This window comes from Schistocerca piceifrons, chromosome 7, assembly GCF_021461385.2.
Source record: "Schistocerca piceifrons isolate TAMUIC-IGC-003096 chromosome 7, iqSchPice1.1, whole genome shotgun sequence".
Lineage (NCBI taxonomy): Eukaryota > Metazoa > Arthropoda > Insecta > Orthoptera > Acrididae > Schistocerca > Schistocerca piceifrons.
The window spans coordinates 186,233,181-186,250,358 of record NC_060144.1 but is presented as its reverse complement, the minus strand read 5'-3'; the positions used below and the strand labels follow the sequence as shown (position 1 = coordinate 186,250,358).

The 17,178-nt window shown below is 39.4% G+C and overlaps 1 protein-coding gene across 2 annotated transcripts in view; it reads left to right on the top strand.

Annotated features, from left to right (window-relative positions):
• LOC124804911 overlaps positions 1-17,178 on the top strand; it is a 90,082-nt gene that overhangs the window by 767 nt on the left and 72,137 nt on the right. The window lies entirely within an intron of this gene.

Sequence of the window (17,178 nt, the reverse complement as noted above, 5' to 3'; positions counted from 1 at the left end):
ACGTAGGCATCGCTGTGAACATCGTGTATAGTTTATTTCGTACCTCAGCTCAGAATATTGTTGACTGTTTGCCACTGAAATGTAGATGGAGCTGTTGTTATAGTCTTCAGCCCAGAGGCTGGTTTGATGCAGCTCTCCATGCTACTCTATCCTGTGCAAGGTTCTTCATCTCTGAACAACTACTGCAATCTACATCCTTCTGAATCTGCTTAGTGTATTCACCCCTTGGACTCTCTCCACAATTTTTACCCTCCACGCTGCAATCCATTACTAAATTGGTGATCCCTTGATGCCTCAGAATATGTCCTACCAACCGATCCCTTCTTCTAGTCAAGTTGTGCCACAAACTCCTCTTCTCCCCAGTAATATTCAATACCTCCTCATTACTTGTGTGATCTACCCATCTAATCTTCAGCATTCTTCCGTAGCACCACACTTTTAAAGCTTCTAGTCTCTTCTTGTCTAAACTATTTATTGTCCATGTTTCACTTCCATACATGGCTACACTCCATACAAATACTTCACTTAAAATCTATACTCAATGTTAACAAATTTCTCTTCTTCAGAAATGCTTTCCTTGCCATTGCCAGTCTACATTTTATATCCTCTCTACTTCAACCATCATCAGTTATGTTGCTCCCCAAATAGCAAAACTCATTTACTACTTTAAGTGTCTCATTCCCTAATCTAATTCCCTCAGCATCACCTGATATAATGCAGCTACATTCCATTATCCTCATTTTGTTTTTCTTGATGTTCTTCTTATATCCTCCTTTCAAGACACTGTCCATTCCGTTCAACTGCTCTTCAGGTCTTTTCATCTACATCTACATCCATATTCCACAAGCCACCTGACGGTGCATGGCGGAGGGTACCTTGAGTACCTCTATCGGTGATAGTACACGTATGTGGGACTGACTCTAGAAGCTTTGCTGTGACAACCCAAAATAAGTACGGCGGACCCTGCTCCTGATGCTGCCAACTCTGAGGCTGCTTTCGAAGTCTGGCCGCTTCCTCACCTCAGTTCAGCTCACCTCGGAGTCGGAGGCTGCAGAGAGCTTCTAGCGAGGCAAGGCTGTCAGCCTGCGCTCCTACTTGCCGGGTGAGTTGATCGATCTGATCTCCCCCGCGTTCCTCATTTTCCACACCACTCGTCTGTTTGCAGAGCAACTTGCAGCTGCGAGAGCTTCCCAGAGAGTTGGAAAGGGGTTACTGACCAGGAGGTCTCGCGGATAAACGAGCGCTGTGGGGGGAGGGTAGCTGCCACCAAGACAAACACGGCTACCCGAGCTCCCGCAAACTACTGCGCTGGACGACAGGAGCAAAACAGAACAAATAATACTACGAGAGGGATCGAGGGCTATATACGGTACTTCTCATACTGCTGGCATGACGTCCATTATTTTGCGCTGTTTTGTGGAGTTTGCTACAGGGGAAATATGGGAAAATTGGCTAGCCTAAGATCTTCCTACCTTTTAAGCTGAGCAGCAATAAACGGAAATTCATGGAAGTGAGTGATTATGATCTGCAGCTTCTGAACTATAATATCTAATAATTTAGTTACCTTAGGATCAAGTTTCAAGAAGAATATAATAATTCCAATCCCAAAGAAAGCAGGTGTTGACAGATGCGAAAATCACCGAACTATCACTCTAATAAGTCACGGCTGCGAAATACTAGCGCGAATTCTTTACAGACGAATGAAAAAACTGGTAGAAGCCGACCTCGGGGAAGATCAGTTTGGATTCCGAATAAATACTGGAACACGTGAGGCAATACTGACCCTACGACTTATCTTAGAAAATAGATTAAGGAAAGGCAAACCTACATTTCTAGCATTTGTAGACGTAGAGAAAGCTTTTGACAATGTTTACTGGAATACTCTCTTTCAAATTCTGAAGGTGGCAGAGGTAAAATACAGGAAGCGAAAGGCAATTTACAATTTGTACAGAAACCAGATGACAATTATTAGAGTCAAGGGGCATGAAAGGGAGGCAGTGGTTGGGAAGGGAGTGAGACAGGGTTGTAGCCTCTCCCCGATGCTATTCAATCTGTATATTGAGCAAGCAGTAAAGGAAACAAAAGAAAAATTCGGGGTAGGTATTAAAATCCATGGAGAAGAAATAAAAACTTTGAGGTTTGCTGATGACATTGTACTTCTGTCAGAGACAGCTAAGGACCTGGAAGAGCAGCTCAACGGAATGGACAGTGTCTTGAAAGGAGGATATATGATGGACATCTGTCTTTGACAGAATTACAATGTCATCAGCAAACCTCAAAGTTTTTATTTCTTCTCGATTGATTTTAATTCCTATTCTGAACTTTTCTTTTGTCACATTCACTACTTGCTCAATATAGAGATTGAATAACATCGGGGATAGGCTACAACCCTGTCTCACTCCATTTCCAACCACTGCTTCCCTTTCATGCCCCTCAAATCTTATAACTGCCATCTGGTTTCTGTACAAATTGTAAATAGCATTTTGCTCCCCGTATTTGACCCATGCCACCTTCAGAAAATGAAAGGAAGTATTCCAGTCAACAATGTCAAAAGCTTTCTCTAAGCCTACAGATGCTAGGAAAGTAGGTTTGCCTTTCCTCAATCTATCTTCAAAGATAAGTCGTAGGGTCAGTATTGCCTCATATGTTCCAACATTTCGACGGAATCCAAACTGATCTTCCCTGAGGTCAGCTTCTACCAGTTTCTCTATTCATCTGTACAGAATTCGTGTCAGTATTTTGCAGCCATGACTTATTAAACTGATAGTTCGGTAATTTTCACACTTGTCAACATGTGCTTTCTTTGCAATTGGAATTATTATATTCTTCTTGAAGTCGGAGGGTATTTTGCCTGTCTCATACATCTTGCTCACCAGATGGTAGAGTTTTGTTGTGGTTGGCTCTCCCAATGTATCAGTAGTTCTAATGGAATGTTGTCTACTCCCAGAGCGTTGTTTCGACTTAGATCTTTCAGTGCACTGTCAGATTCTTCACGCAGTATCATATCTCCCATTTCATCTTCATCTACATCTTCTTCCATTTCCATAATATTACCCTCAAGTACATCGCCCTTGTATAGACCTTTTAAATACTCCTTCCAGCTTTCTGCTTTCCCTTCTTTGTTTAGAACCGGTTTTCCACATGAGCCCTTGATATTTATACAGGTAGTTCTCTTTTCTCCAAAGGTCTCTTTAATTTTCCTGTAGGCAGTATCTATCTTACCCCTAGTGATATACGCCTCTACATCCTTACATTTGTCCTCTAGCCATGCCTGCTTAGCCATTTTGCACTTCCTGTCAATGTCATTTTTGAGACGTTTGTATTCCTTTTTGCCTGCTTCATTTACTGCATTTTTATATTTTCTCCTTTCATCAATTAAATTCAGTATTTCTTCTGTCACCCAAGGATTTCTACTAGCCCTCGTCTTTTTACCCACTTGATCCTCTGCTGCCTTCACTACTTCATCCCTCAAAGCTACCCATTCTTCTTCTACTGTATTTCTTTCCCCCATTCCTGTCAATTGTTCCCTTACGCTCTCCCTGAAACTCTGTACAACCTCTGGTTTAGTCAGCTTATCCAGGTCCCATCTCCTTAAATTCCCACCTTTCTGCAGTTTCTTCAGTTTTAATCTACAGGTCATAACCAATAGATTGTGGTCCGAATCCACATCTGCCCCTGGAAATGTCTTACAATTTAAAACCTGGTTCCTAAATCTCTGTCTTACCATTATATAATCTATCTGAAACCTGTCAGTATCTTCAGGCTTCTTCCATGTATACAACCTTCTTTCATGATTCTTAAACCAAGTGTTAGCTATGATTAAGTTTTGCTCTGTGCAAAATTCTACCAGGCGGCTTCCTCTTTCGTTTCTTACCCCCAATCCAAATTCACCTACTACGTTTCCTTCTCTGCCTTTTCCTACTGCCGAATTCCAATCACCCATGATTATTAAATTTTCGTCTCCCTTCACAATCTGAATAATTTCTTTTATTTCATCATACATTTCATCAATTTCTCCGTCATCTGCAGAGCTAGTTGGCATATAAACTTGTACTACTGTAGTAGGTGTGGGCTTCGTATCTATCTTGGCCACAATAACGCGTTCACTATGCTGTTTGTAGTAGCTTACCCGCATTCCTATTTTGGTATTCATTATTAAAGCTACTCCTGCATTACCCCTATTTGATTTTGTGTTTATAACCCTGTAGTCACCTGACCAGAAGTCTTGTTCCTCCTTCCACCGAACTTCACTAATTCCCACTATATCTAACTTTAAGCTATCCATTTCCCTTTTTAAATTTTCTAACCTACCTGCCCAATTAAGGGATCTGACATTCCACGCTCCAATCCGTAGAACGCCAGTTTTCTTTCTCCTGATAACGACATCCTCCTGAGTAGTCCCCGCCCGGAGATCCGAATGGGGGACTATTTTACTTCCGGATTATTTTACCCAAGAGGACGCCATCATCATTTAACCATACAGTAAAGCTGCATGCCCTTGGGAAAAATTACGGCTGTAGTTTCCCCTTGCTTTCAGCCTTTGGCAGTACCAGCACAGCAAGGTCGTTTTGGTTAGTGTTACAAGGCCAGATCAGTCAATCATTCAGACTGTTGCCCTTGCAACTACTGAAAAGGCTGCTGCCCCTCTTCAGGAACCACACGTTTGTCTGGCCTCTCAACAGATACCCCTCCGTTGTGGTTGCACCTACGGTACGGCTATCTGTATTGCTGAGGCATGCAAGCCTCCCCACCAACGGCAAGGTCCATGGTTCATGCGGGGGCATTCATGTAATATGGTTTCCAAATTTGGGTAGGCCATCAATGGAGGATCACACCACAAGACAGTTAGCGTTTGACACAGTATAGTCCAAATGAGATATGAAAGAGCTACTCACAGTTAAGCACAGTACTGTATAGGAAAACTGTTGAGTATTCAAAACAACTTACAGTCATCTTGGAATGGATAAATATAGATGTCATATAATTTTCAAGGGAACCTTATACCAATCTTCCTCCAAATCAGTGGCAAGTCCAGATAATGATAATGGAAGTGGATAGTGATGATGCATCCTTCGCTCCAAAGCAGACCACAAAAGCTAAATAATATTGAGATCTGATGACAGTGGTGGTCAAGGGACATGTGACACTTCATCCTCATTCTCACAAAAGTAGTCCTGTATGATGCAAACTGTGTGAACAGGGGCCATTTCATTTTGGACACACAGCATCACCATGAGACCCATGGACTACCTTGATATGACTGCTCAAATCATATCTGAACTCCCACCATGTTTTACTCTTGGGACGTAAACTTGGCCAGAACTTGGAGACAATGTGAAACAAGACTCATCTGACCAAATGAAATTCTTCCACTGCTCCATAGTTTAGGTTTTATGGCTTCGGCACCATGTTTTTCCTTTATGGACATTTGCATTCCTGATGAGTGGTTTTGAAAATACAGCTCACCCTGCAATTCTCTGCTTATGGAGCTCCATTTGTGTTGTTTTGGTGCTGACAGGGCTCGTGAGTGCGACATTCAGTTCTGCTGCCACCATCCTCTAATTTATGATCACAATCTTGTTCTGTGAGCATCCGTCATCATCACTCAGCACTCTTTTCCACATTGTGACTTAGCTGATAATGTTTTTCTCCTTTCCCTGTATGCGGTATAAAGCGTTGATGTGGTGCCTCTCAAAATAGCAAACACTTTTGCTACCTTAGTTATGGAAGCACCCACCATAAGGCACCAACAATTTTCCTGCATTCAAATGCACTTAGCTTTGACACAATGTACTCACAAGTACACAAACACTGTTCTAACTATAACATTTGCAACATGGAAGACATTGAACAGGTACTGGTCGTGGTCAAGTACAAGAGTACAACCTGCAGGCTGACTAGACCTGCATTTATGTTCAACTATGCATTTCTTTTTGTTTTACCATATTTTTGTCCAATTCCTGATTTGATAAAACTAACAACTGGTCAGTAAAGTGAAAGGATTGAGAATTTTTGTACTGTCTGTAGGCAGGACACACAAAGCTGTAGTAGTATCCTAAAACATCAACATCATGAAATTACATTAGTCACTGAAAGATACAGCTGTGAAATACACCATAAGTAGACTCCTTAAATATACAAATGCTGCAATTCATGTAATTAACCATGCATTAACAAAGAAAATTAATGATGATACCAATACCGAATACTTGAAAGTTGTATCTTGGCACTTTTAGTGGTCCTCTTGGAAACATTGTGAGCAGCACATACTTGCTTTATGTTTCTACTACAACACTAATACACACATAATATTGTTAACAGAGCAAGGTTCACAGTGATTAGAAAAAAATCAATACTGGTACATGTCCGAGGTCATCGAGTGTCCATTGATTCCACTGCTCATAGCAGCCCCCATTAAAAGTTACAATGCAGAATGGGTACATAGTATACTTACGTATTCAGGGGATAGCAACAAGCCACATGCTGATTTAAAAGAATAAATGAGTTTTGGAAAGAATAAGCGTATTCAGAAGAAAATTGTAGATTTAACAGGCTAAAGACTTGTCATGGTCACACTAACTGTACCAGTGTCAGTTAATTCTGCAGGTGTTAATTGAAACATGCCCAGCTATGAGAAAGGCATCACATGTAGTTCTCATTAACTATTGTAGCAAAATATTGTTATAGCAATTGCCTCAAAACCACAATAAATGAGACTGTCATGGTACAAAAATTAGTTTCCAGGCACTTGTTTATGAGACAGAAACTGCAATACAGGATGTATCAGAAGGTAAGCTCAACCCTTGATGAAATGATAAGAGGACCTTATTTGCAACAAAAAATTTTAATGAAGTTTTCCGTATTCATTATCATTTTTGAGTTACATATGTATTATATTAATATGTGACACTCTCCTTGTTTTGTCTTTGTCCTGTGGGGGCAGATGCTTGAAATGTCCCTCTCTCGCATGAATACAAGCCTCAGCACACCACTTGATCTCACATTGTAAGTTACCAAATTCCTGCTGGCGTATCACCACTGTCACAATGTGAATCTTTGCTCTTCTTTCCTTGTTGTTTCTGGTCTGCACACTATCTCTTTGAGGAAACCCCAGAGAAAGAGGTCCAGTTGGTTGTACAACAGAACAGTACAACAGCAGTATTGAACGGAAGGGCTATAAATGATGAGTCACAGGTAGCAAATGCATTTAATAATCGTTTCTTAAATATAAATTAACATTTTACTGGCTTGATGGCAGAGACAACCAACAGATAATGTCATATCTAACCAAAAGAATGCAAAAAGTTGTACTTATCAATTCGAGCAATATAGTCTAGGGATGTAATTCTGTCTGGGGAGAAATCACATATGGGGTTCCCCAAGTTCAATCTTAGGTCCATTACTGTTCCTCATATATGTAAACAATCTTCCATCTTGTATAAAACTAGCAGAATTAGTTCTTTTTGCAGATGATACTAGTATTGCAATCAGTCCAAGCGTGCATACAGAAACAGAAAAAATGGAAAACAAAGTTCTTAAAAGTATCATTGTCTGGTTTGGTATGTGACAAGGACATTTTGCCTAAAGATTTAGTTAAAACCATTGCATTTCCTTTACCTGAGAAACATAGTTCTGAAGAATGTGACAGTTGTATGACAATTTTTTTATACCACATTACAAAAGTCGTACTGTGGGCCTGTATGCAGAAAGTTTGAAAATTAATGGACATGTGGGCAAGAGTGAGTTTGCAATGAGGAACGAAAAAGGATCACAAGTTTCCATTGAATTTCAATGGACAATACAACCAAGAATGCTAAAATTTAACAGAGTTATATACGTCTGTTTCATTGGCTGCAAAAGACATGTAACTTGAGATGACTGGTGTATGCACTGGGTGAGGTGGTGCAGTGATATGACACTGGACTGTTATTTGGGAGAATGGCAATTAAAATATCTGTCCAGCCATCCAGATTCTGTTTTCTGTGCTTTCCATAAATCACTTAAGCTGAATGCATGGATGGTGCCTCATCTTTTCCCAATGCCTCTAATGGCCTCATTGTTGACAGTATGTTGAACCTCAGTCTTCTTTCCTTGAGGTGTTGCCCTGAAAAATTTAAAATATGATGATATAGGCAGGAAGAGCAGTAGACTGACAAAGGATCTGCACATCAGACAAAAAGTGGTATTAAGGATTGACAATGAAAAAACATATCAGATGGGTATTGGAAGAGGTAAAATGAAACAGTGGAAAATCCCAGATGAAAAGGATAGATTATTACTCCCCATATAGTGGTGGTGTGTCGTGTATAGGTGCAACAAATAGACTGCTAAACAAATAGGCTTTCAGCCAAAGGCCTTCTTTTTAGTTAGACAATACACACACACACACACACACACACACACACACACACACACACACGCGCGCGCGCGCGACCATTGTCCCTGGCTGCCGAGGCCAGGCTGGGCTCGTTGAGAAATTAAAAAATGAAAAATTCAGGATGGAATAACAAAAATATGGACTGTCAACAACTTAGGAAAGATAGTTTGCCACTTACCATTAAGAAAACACATTAAGTTGCAGATAGGCATAATTAAAGGACACTTACATAAAGATTTCGGCTACAGCCTTCATCGGCAAATGAGAAACACATGCAGTTCATACACACAAGAAAGCACACACGACTGCCAACTCCAACTACTCGGCCGGCATGTGTGCGTGAGGTGTGCTTGCTTGTGTGTATGAACGGTGTGTTTCTCTTTTGCTGATGAAGGCTGTGGCAGAAATCTTTATGTAAGTGTCTTTCATTGTGCCTGTCTGCAACTTATGGTAAATAGCAACCTATCTTTTTTACATTGTTGATATTCCTACCTGGAGTTTCCATTGCTTGAACAATATGAAATGGATAGATTGCTGCTACCCACATAGAGAAGGCACATTGAAGAAAAAGTCTGATCTTTCCAGGAGGTGACAGTCACAGGTGTGTGTGTGTGTGTGTGTGTGTGTGTGTGTGTGAGAGAGAGAGAGAGACAGAGAGAGAGAGAGAGAGAGAGAGAGAGAGAGAGAGAGAGAGAGTGTGTGTGTGTGGGGGGGGGGGGGGGGGAGTTATATTTGGGAAAGGACTTAGACTGAAACCTGATGATTTCTAGCAGTCATTTATTTAAATGTGCCTGCTTCTGCTTACCACTCTCCACATCCTCTTTGTGCTGAGCAGCAATCTGTTCATTTCATATGTTGAGAAACTAACGGATAAAGCACTGAGAAAAACTAGAGGTATAATAGGATGAGGAGAAAGATAAAGACAATGAAATATGCAGATAATCAAGCAGCGTTTTCAGAATCGGAGGAAGAACTACAATTTATGATTGAGTGGACTTAGTAAAAGTATGAAAAAGAGTGTAGAATTAAATAAATGTAGAAAAAACCAAATTGATGAGAATCAACACACACACAGGTTTCATCAAAATGTCCCAGTAACGAGTAAAATCTCTTATGTGCTTAGAAGTTTGATTGGGAGGAAAGAAGATGGAGGTTAAAGGGCTTTTGGAGAAAGGTTTGTTGACAGCAGTGAATAATTATGGACAGACAAGTAAGAGGAGCAAAGTACCTTAATAGTTTTGAATAGTGGATGTAGAGCAGAATAATTAAATTTGAACTAACTAAGAATATGGAATGAAGAATTATGTTTGAGATTAGAAGAAAGAGAAGTAATAAAAATGATAAGAATGAAGTAAATGTCTTAGCTTGAGACATATATTGAAGAGGAATGTCCTGCAAAGAAGAGCTGTTGAAGGAAAGAAGAAGAGAGGAATATGCACTCACATTACTGTTGTTATACTGAGATTTCACTCCATTCCTTTCCCCTGCCTCCTACAAACCAAATGACTAGTCTGTTTTGAGACAGTTGTATATACCATTCCAGAACATTGTATAGAAACATAGAATTATGAACTCACAAGCATGTCACCCTTTCAGGAGCAACTATAAGAATATTAAAAGAATTAGTGATAGCATAGTTTTCTTTCAGCAACTTGTAGACAGACAATGAAATAATTTTTCTCCCAACTGTACCAGTTGCGAATAAAAAAAAGTTCCTAACTGTGCCCTATTATTTTATGCTACGTATTTTGAACAACTTAATACAAACATCCTTACTTTAGTAATTCCACAAAACTGACACTTATCTTCTGTAGCTAGTAATAGACAAAGAATTGTATAACAATGAATATTGTGCAGGCATAAGCATTTGGATGTGCTTTGGGGGATACCCATACAGACCTCTCAGTTGTGGAATGTCAGTCATAACAATACAAATGTGAGAACAACACAACACCCAGACCTCAAGCGGAAAAAATCTCTGACCTGGCCAGGAATTGAATCCGAGCTTCTTTGGCTAGCAATCCACCACACTGACTGCACAGCTGCTGAGGCGGACATGTGTACTGTTACTAGAGAAAGAACAAGAGCTCAAAAACTAGTAAAATACAAGCTATACAACTTTGTTTCCGCCGTTTGCCGATAGGTGGCAAGTAGTAGTTGAAAGAAACAGATCGGAGACATCAAGCAGTTAGCTTGGACCTGTCAATATAACCTCATTCAAACATTAGTCAATTTTTGTCTGCATCATAAAGTTGTTCTCGATTGAAAATGTCAGTTTATGAGCCTAATTCTCGTCATTTGTGGGCGATGTTACTGTTTTGTTTCAGTATGAAGAAATGTATGATGAAATAAAAGAAATTATTCAGATTGTGAAGGGAGACGAAAATTTAATAGTCATGGGTGACTGGAATTTGAGTGTAGGAAAAGGGAGAGAAGGAAACATAGTAGGTGAATATGGATTGGGGCTAAGAAATGAAAGAGCAAGCCGCCTGGTAGAATTTTGCACAGAGCACAACATAATCATAACTAACACTTGGTTTAAGAATCATGAAAGAAGGTTGTATATATGGAAGAACCTGGAGATACTAAAAGGTATCAGATAGATTATATAATGGTAGTGAAGGCGGAGAGAACGAATCTCGGTACGGTGGAACTAGCGGAAGAGGCACATAATACAATAAATCCACCTTGCGTCTGACTTGTAACAAGCGGCACTGTGGTCGGCGTCTGTTCACCAGAGGTGCGGCCGTAATACAAATTCTGGAACTAACCACTCCAGTCTTAACCACTGAGCTTTTCTGAGCTCAACCCTTTGATTCTAAGTACTATTATGGAGCGTTTTAGTAATTACAAAATTACCCCAGGTGGTAACAAATCCTCCGCCATCAGTGGCGCAACTAGTCTATCGGATTCTGGGGAGACTAGGCTGAAACCCTATATCCCAAACCAGAGGAAATCGAAGTCTTTTGACCGACTCATGCCCAAGGTCGAAACATTTTTTGGAACTATCAATATTAACTCTCTCTTGACACCAGGAAAACTCTATAAATTAGGAGACACACTAAAAGAACAAAATATCAAAATTTTAGCCCTGCAAGAAACAAGGTTGCCTGATGAGAATACCATGGATTTTGGAAACTACCGATTGTTTAAAAGTAAAACAGACAAAAGAATTCTTAAAAACACTCCGCATCTGGGTGTTGCATTCGCAATTTCGCAAGACATTCTTGGCTCCGTAATCGAAGTAAATCCAGTAAACAACAGACTAATGACAATTTCCATGAAATGTGCAAATAAAATGTACTGTTTAATTAACGCACACATGCCTATTAACCAGGAGAATAAAACAAATCCAGAAAAAGTAAATAAGTCGTGGGAAGTGTTAGAGAATACAGTCTCCAAAATTCCTCAAAATTATGTAAAGATTTTAATGGGTGATTTTAATGCACAGTTAGGGAAAGAGAGAAAATTTAGAAAAACGGTCGGTGAATTCCCTGCACATAAATGGACCAATCAAAATGGAAAGAGGCTGGTAGAATTTTGCAGAAATTTCAATCTCAAAATTATGTCAAGTCATTTTAAGAAAAAACCTTCAAAACAAAAGACATGGCGATCACCTAACAAGGACATAGGTGAATTCCAAATTGACCATATTGCAATCTCGTATCCATGTCACAAAGAAATTTTAAATGTTCAAGTTCGTAAAGGCGCCAATATTGACTCAGACCATTACTTAACCCGTGTGAAACTTAAGCTAAAACCCCAAAATTTCAACAAAAGGACACCATTAATCCCCAAATTTGACACCAGTAAAATCCAACCATCATTATTAGCAGACGAATTTGACAAAACAAGTGCACAAAATTGGGAACAACTCAAACACAAGATTATCAAAACAGCTCAAGATCAAATTCCTTTATGAAAACACAAGAAACATGCTTGGTGGAATGAAAACTGTGATCATGCAATCAAAGCCAGACAAGAGACATTTAAAGCATGGAATAGCAACAAGACAGAAGACACATATGATACATTCCTGACAACTAGAAAAGACACTTCAAAACTAATTAGACAAACAAAAAGACAATATGAGAATAGTCAACTCTTAGAAATTGAAGAAGATTTTCAGAAATACAATACCAGAAATTTTTATAAAACTTTTAAAACCAAAATAAAGGGGTACCAACCCCAGAATCTTTGCTTCAAGAAGGAAAATGGACAGTTGGCTCTTAACAACCAAGAAAATTGCAAAGAACTTTCTAAATATTTTAAGAATCTTCTAAATTGCCCCGAGCGCACTGAAAGATTTCCACCAAAAATTCCCCAACAATGCAATCCAGTTTCACTTGCACCAAATGAAGAGGAAATCATTAAAGAAATTCATAGGTTGAAAAACAACAAAGCATCTGGTGAAGATGGAATTGTTGCAGAACTTTTAATAAAGGCAGCTGGTCCAAAAACCGTTAAAGAAATTACTTCAATCATGCAAAACATTTGGCAAACTGAAAAAATTCCTGATGAATGGAAAACCGCCTTGATTCACCCACTTCATAAGAAGGGAGACAAAACTGATGTTAATAATTACAGAGGAATCTCTCTTCTTCCAGGCACATACAAAATCCTCTCTCAATGTCTTCTGAACCGAGCACAACAACAACTTGAATGGAAAATTGGCGAATATCAAGCAGGTTTCAGGCCAAATAGACCTTGCCCAGAACAGGTTTTAGTCCTCAAACTAATTCTCAGACATCAAAAAATTTACAATAAAAAACTAGTTTGTACCTTTGTAGATTTTAGAAAGGCTTATGACTCAGTGGATCGTGAATCTCTTTTCCAAATTGTGAAAGAACAAGGCCTGGATCCTAAAACCACGGCAATTATCAGACACACGCTAACTGGTACAAAATCAAAAGTAAAGTTCAGGGGAGAAATTTCAGAATCCTTTGAAATAAAAACAGGCGTGAGGCAAGGTGATGGACTCTCTCCGTTGCTATTTAACTGCGTTCTAGAAAAAGCAATACAAGAGTGGCGCGAACGAAAATTGGAGTTCAAAATTGACCAACCAGTGAAATTAGGACGAACAAATATTCGAATAGACTGTTTGGCCTTTGCAGACGACTTGGTTATTCTAACGCAGGACATCCAAATTGCTCAGAAACAAATAGAAATTCTTAAAGAAACAGCAGAAAGAGTAGGTCTCCAAATCTCATTTGAAAAAAACACAGTATATGACTAGCAACAAACTGGCACCCAAACTTTTGGAAACTAAGTATGGAAAAATCAAAAGAGTGTCGCAATTCAAATATTTAGGTGAAACAATCTCAGAGACTGGTCTAGAAAAAATTGGAAATGAAATTCGTTGTCAAAAGATGGAGACAGCTTTTAGACTTACAAAAGACATCTACAACAAAAAATGTCTCTCGAGGTACTCTAAATTGAGAAATTACAACACGGTCATAAAACCAGAGTGCCTTTATGGGGCTGAAACGCTAATTTTAAACAGAAAAAAGGACATTCAAGAGATCCAAAAAAGAGAAAGAAAAGTAATCAGAAAAATTCTAGGTCCTAAATATACTGAAGAAGGAACATACAGGCTAAGAGCAAATAGTGAAATTCAACAATACACCAGCATATATTCGGATATGAAAAAACGCAGATTAAAATTTTATGGGCATATTAAAAGAATGGATGCTACCAGACTAACTAAACAAGTAGTGGAATTCTACGAAAATCGAAGTAAAGCTAAATTTGAGACAATAAAATGGATTGCTGCTATAAAAGAGGACATGAAAGAGGCAGATATAAAACAAGATGAAATTCAAGACAGAAAATTATTTGGGCAAAAAATTCATGACTGGGTAGTTGGTCAAGCTGAAAAACCAAAGAAAACTGGAACCACATGGTCTGATGAAAGGAAAAGAGCTCATTCCGAGAGAATGAAAACAATTTGGGCAGAGAGAAAGTCTAAAAGAAAATAACTGAATGCCCCGTGATTGTACTTCGCGTGGTCCAGTAGGGCCCAAACGTGAATAATAATAATAATAATAATAATAATAATAATGGTAAGACAGAGATTTAGGAACCAGGTTTTAAATTGTAAGACATTTCCAGGGGCAGATGTGAACTCTGACCACAATCTATTGGTTATGATCTGTAGATTAAAACTGAAGAAACTGCAAAAAGGTGGGAATTTAAGGAGATGGGACCTGGATAAACTGAAAGAACCAGAGGTTTTACAGAGTTTCAGGAAAGCATAAGGGAACAATTGACAGGAATGGGGGAAAGAAATACAGTAGAAGAAGAATGGGTAGCTTTGAGGGATGAAGTAGTGAAGGCAGCAGAGGATCAAGTAGGTAAAAAGACGAGGGCTAGTAGAAATCCTTGGGTAAAAGAAGAAATATTGAATTTAATTGATGAAAGGAGAAAATATAAAAATGCGGTAAATGAAGCAGGCAAAAAGGAATACAAACGTCTCAAAAACGAGATCGACAGGAAGTGCAAAATGGCTAAGCAGGCATGGCTAGAGGACAAATGTAAGGATGTAGAGGCCTATCTCACTAGGGGTAAGATAGATACTGCCTACAGGAAAATTAAAGAGACCTTTGGAGATAAGAGAACTACACGTATGAACATCAAGAGCTCAGATGGAAACCCGGTTCTAAGCAAAGAAGGGAAAGCACAAAGGTGGAAGGAGTATATAGAGGGTCTATACAAGGGCGATGTACTTGAGGACAATATTATGGAAATGGAAGAGGATGTAGATGAAATGGGAGATACAATGGTGCGTGAAGAGTTTGACAGAGCACTGAAAGACCTGAGTCGAAACAAGGCCCCCGGAGTAGACAACATTCCATTGGAACTACTGACGGCCTTGGGGGAGCCTGTCTGACAAAACTCTACCATCTGGTGAGCAAGATGTATGAAACAGGCGAAATACCCTCAGACTTCAAGAAGAATATAATAATTCCAATCCCAAAGAAAGCAGGTGTTGACAGATGTGAAAATTACCGAACTACAGTTTAATAAGTCATGGCTGCAAAATACTAACACGAATTCTTTACAGACGAATGGAAAAACTAGTAGAAGACAACCTTGGGGAAGATCAGTTTGGATTCCGTAGAAATGTTGGAACACGTGAGGCAATACTGACCTTACGACTTATCTTAGAAGAAAGATTAAGGAAAGGCAAACCTACGTTTCTAGCATTTGTAGACTTAGAGAAAGCTTTTGACAATGTTGACTGGAATACTCTCTTTCAAATTCTAAAGGTGGCAAGGGTAAAATACAGGGAGCGAAAGGCTATTTATAATTTGTACAGAAACCAGATGGCAGTTATGAGAGTCGAGGGACATGAAAGGGAAGCAGTGGTTGGGAAGGGAGTAGGACAGGGTTGTAGCCTCTCCCTGATGTTGTTCAATCTGTATATTGAGCAAGCAGTAAAGGAAACAAAAGAAAAATTCGGAGTAGGTATTAAAATTCATGGAGAAGAAATAAAAACTTTGAGGTTCGCCGATGACATTGTAATTCTGTCAGAGACAGCAAAGGACTTGAAAGAGCAGTTGAATGGAATGGACAGTGTCTTGAAAGGAGGATATAAGATGAACATCAACAAAAGCAAAACAAGGATAATGGAATGTAGTCTAATTAAGTCGGGTGATTCTGAGGGAATTAGATTAGGAAATGAGACACTTAAAGTAGTTTTGCTATTTGGGGAGCAAAATGACTGATGATGGTCGAAGTAGAGAGGATATAAAATGTAGGCTGGCAATAGCAAGGAAAGCATTTCTGAAGAAGAGAAATTTGTTAACATCCAGTATTGATTTAAGTGTCAGGAAGTCATTCCTGAAAGTATTCGTATGGAGTGTAGCCATGTATGGAAGTGAAACATGGACGATAACTAGTTTGGACAAGAAGAGAATAGAAGCTTTCGAAATGTGGTGCTACAGAAGAATGCTGAAGATTAGATGGGTAGATCACATAACTAATGAGGAAGTACTGAATAGGATTGGGGAGAAGAGAAGTTTGTGGCACAACTTGACCAGAAGAAGGGATCGGTTGGTAGGACATGTTCTGAGGCATCAAGGGATCACCAATTTAGTATCGGAGGGCAGCGTGGAGGGTAAAAATCGTAGAGGGAGACCAAGAGATGAATACACTAAGCAGATTCAGAAGGATGTAGATTGCAGTAGGTACTGGGAGATGAAGAAGCTTGCACAGGATAGAGTAGCGTGGAGAGCTGCATCAAACCAGTCTCAGGACTGAAGACCACAACAACAACAAAGAAGAAAACAGTGGCTGAGTCTCCAAATTCTCTTGAGTATGTATGGTAAGGATGCTGTTAGTGAAAGAAAGTGTCATGAGTGGTTTCAACGCTTCAAGAACTGTGATTTTAACGTCATAGACCAGCATAGTGGTGGAAGAGAGAATGTTTTCGAAAATGCAGAATTAGAGACATTGCTGAGTGAAGACTCGCGTCAAACTCAAGAAGAATTGGCACGATTAGTGGGAGTGACACAACAAGCCATTTCAAAATGTTTCAAGGCTATGGGCATGATTCAAAAAGAAGGAACTTGGGTCCCGTGTGAACTGAGACCAAGAGACGTTGAATGGTGGTTGTCTGTTTGTGAACAGTAGCTTCAGGGGCAAAAATGGAAGGGATTTCTGCATCGCATTGTGACTGGGGATGAAAAATGGGTTCATTACAATAACCCTAAACGCAAAAAATCATGGGGATATCCCGGCCATGCTTTCACGTCAACGGCCAAACCGAATATTCATGGTTCCAAGATCATGCTCTGCAT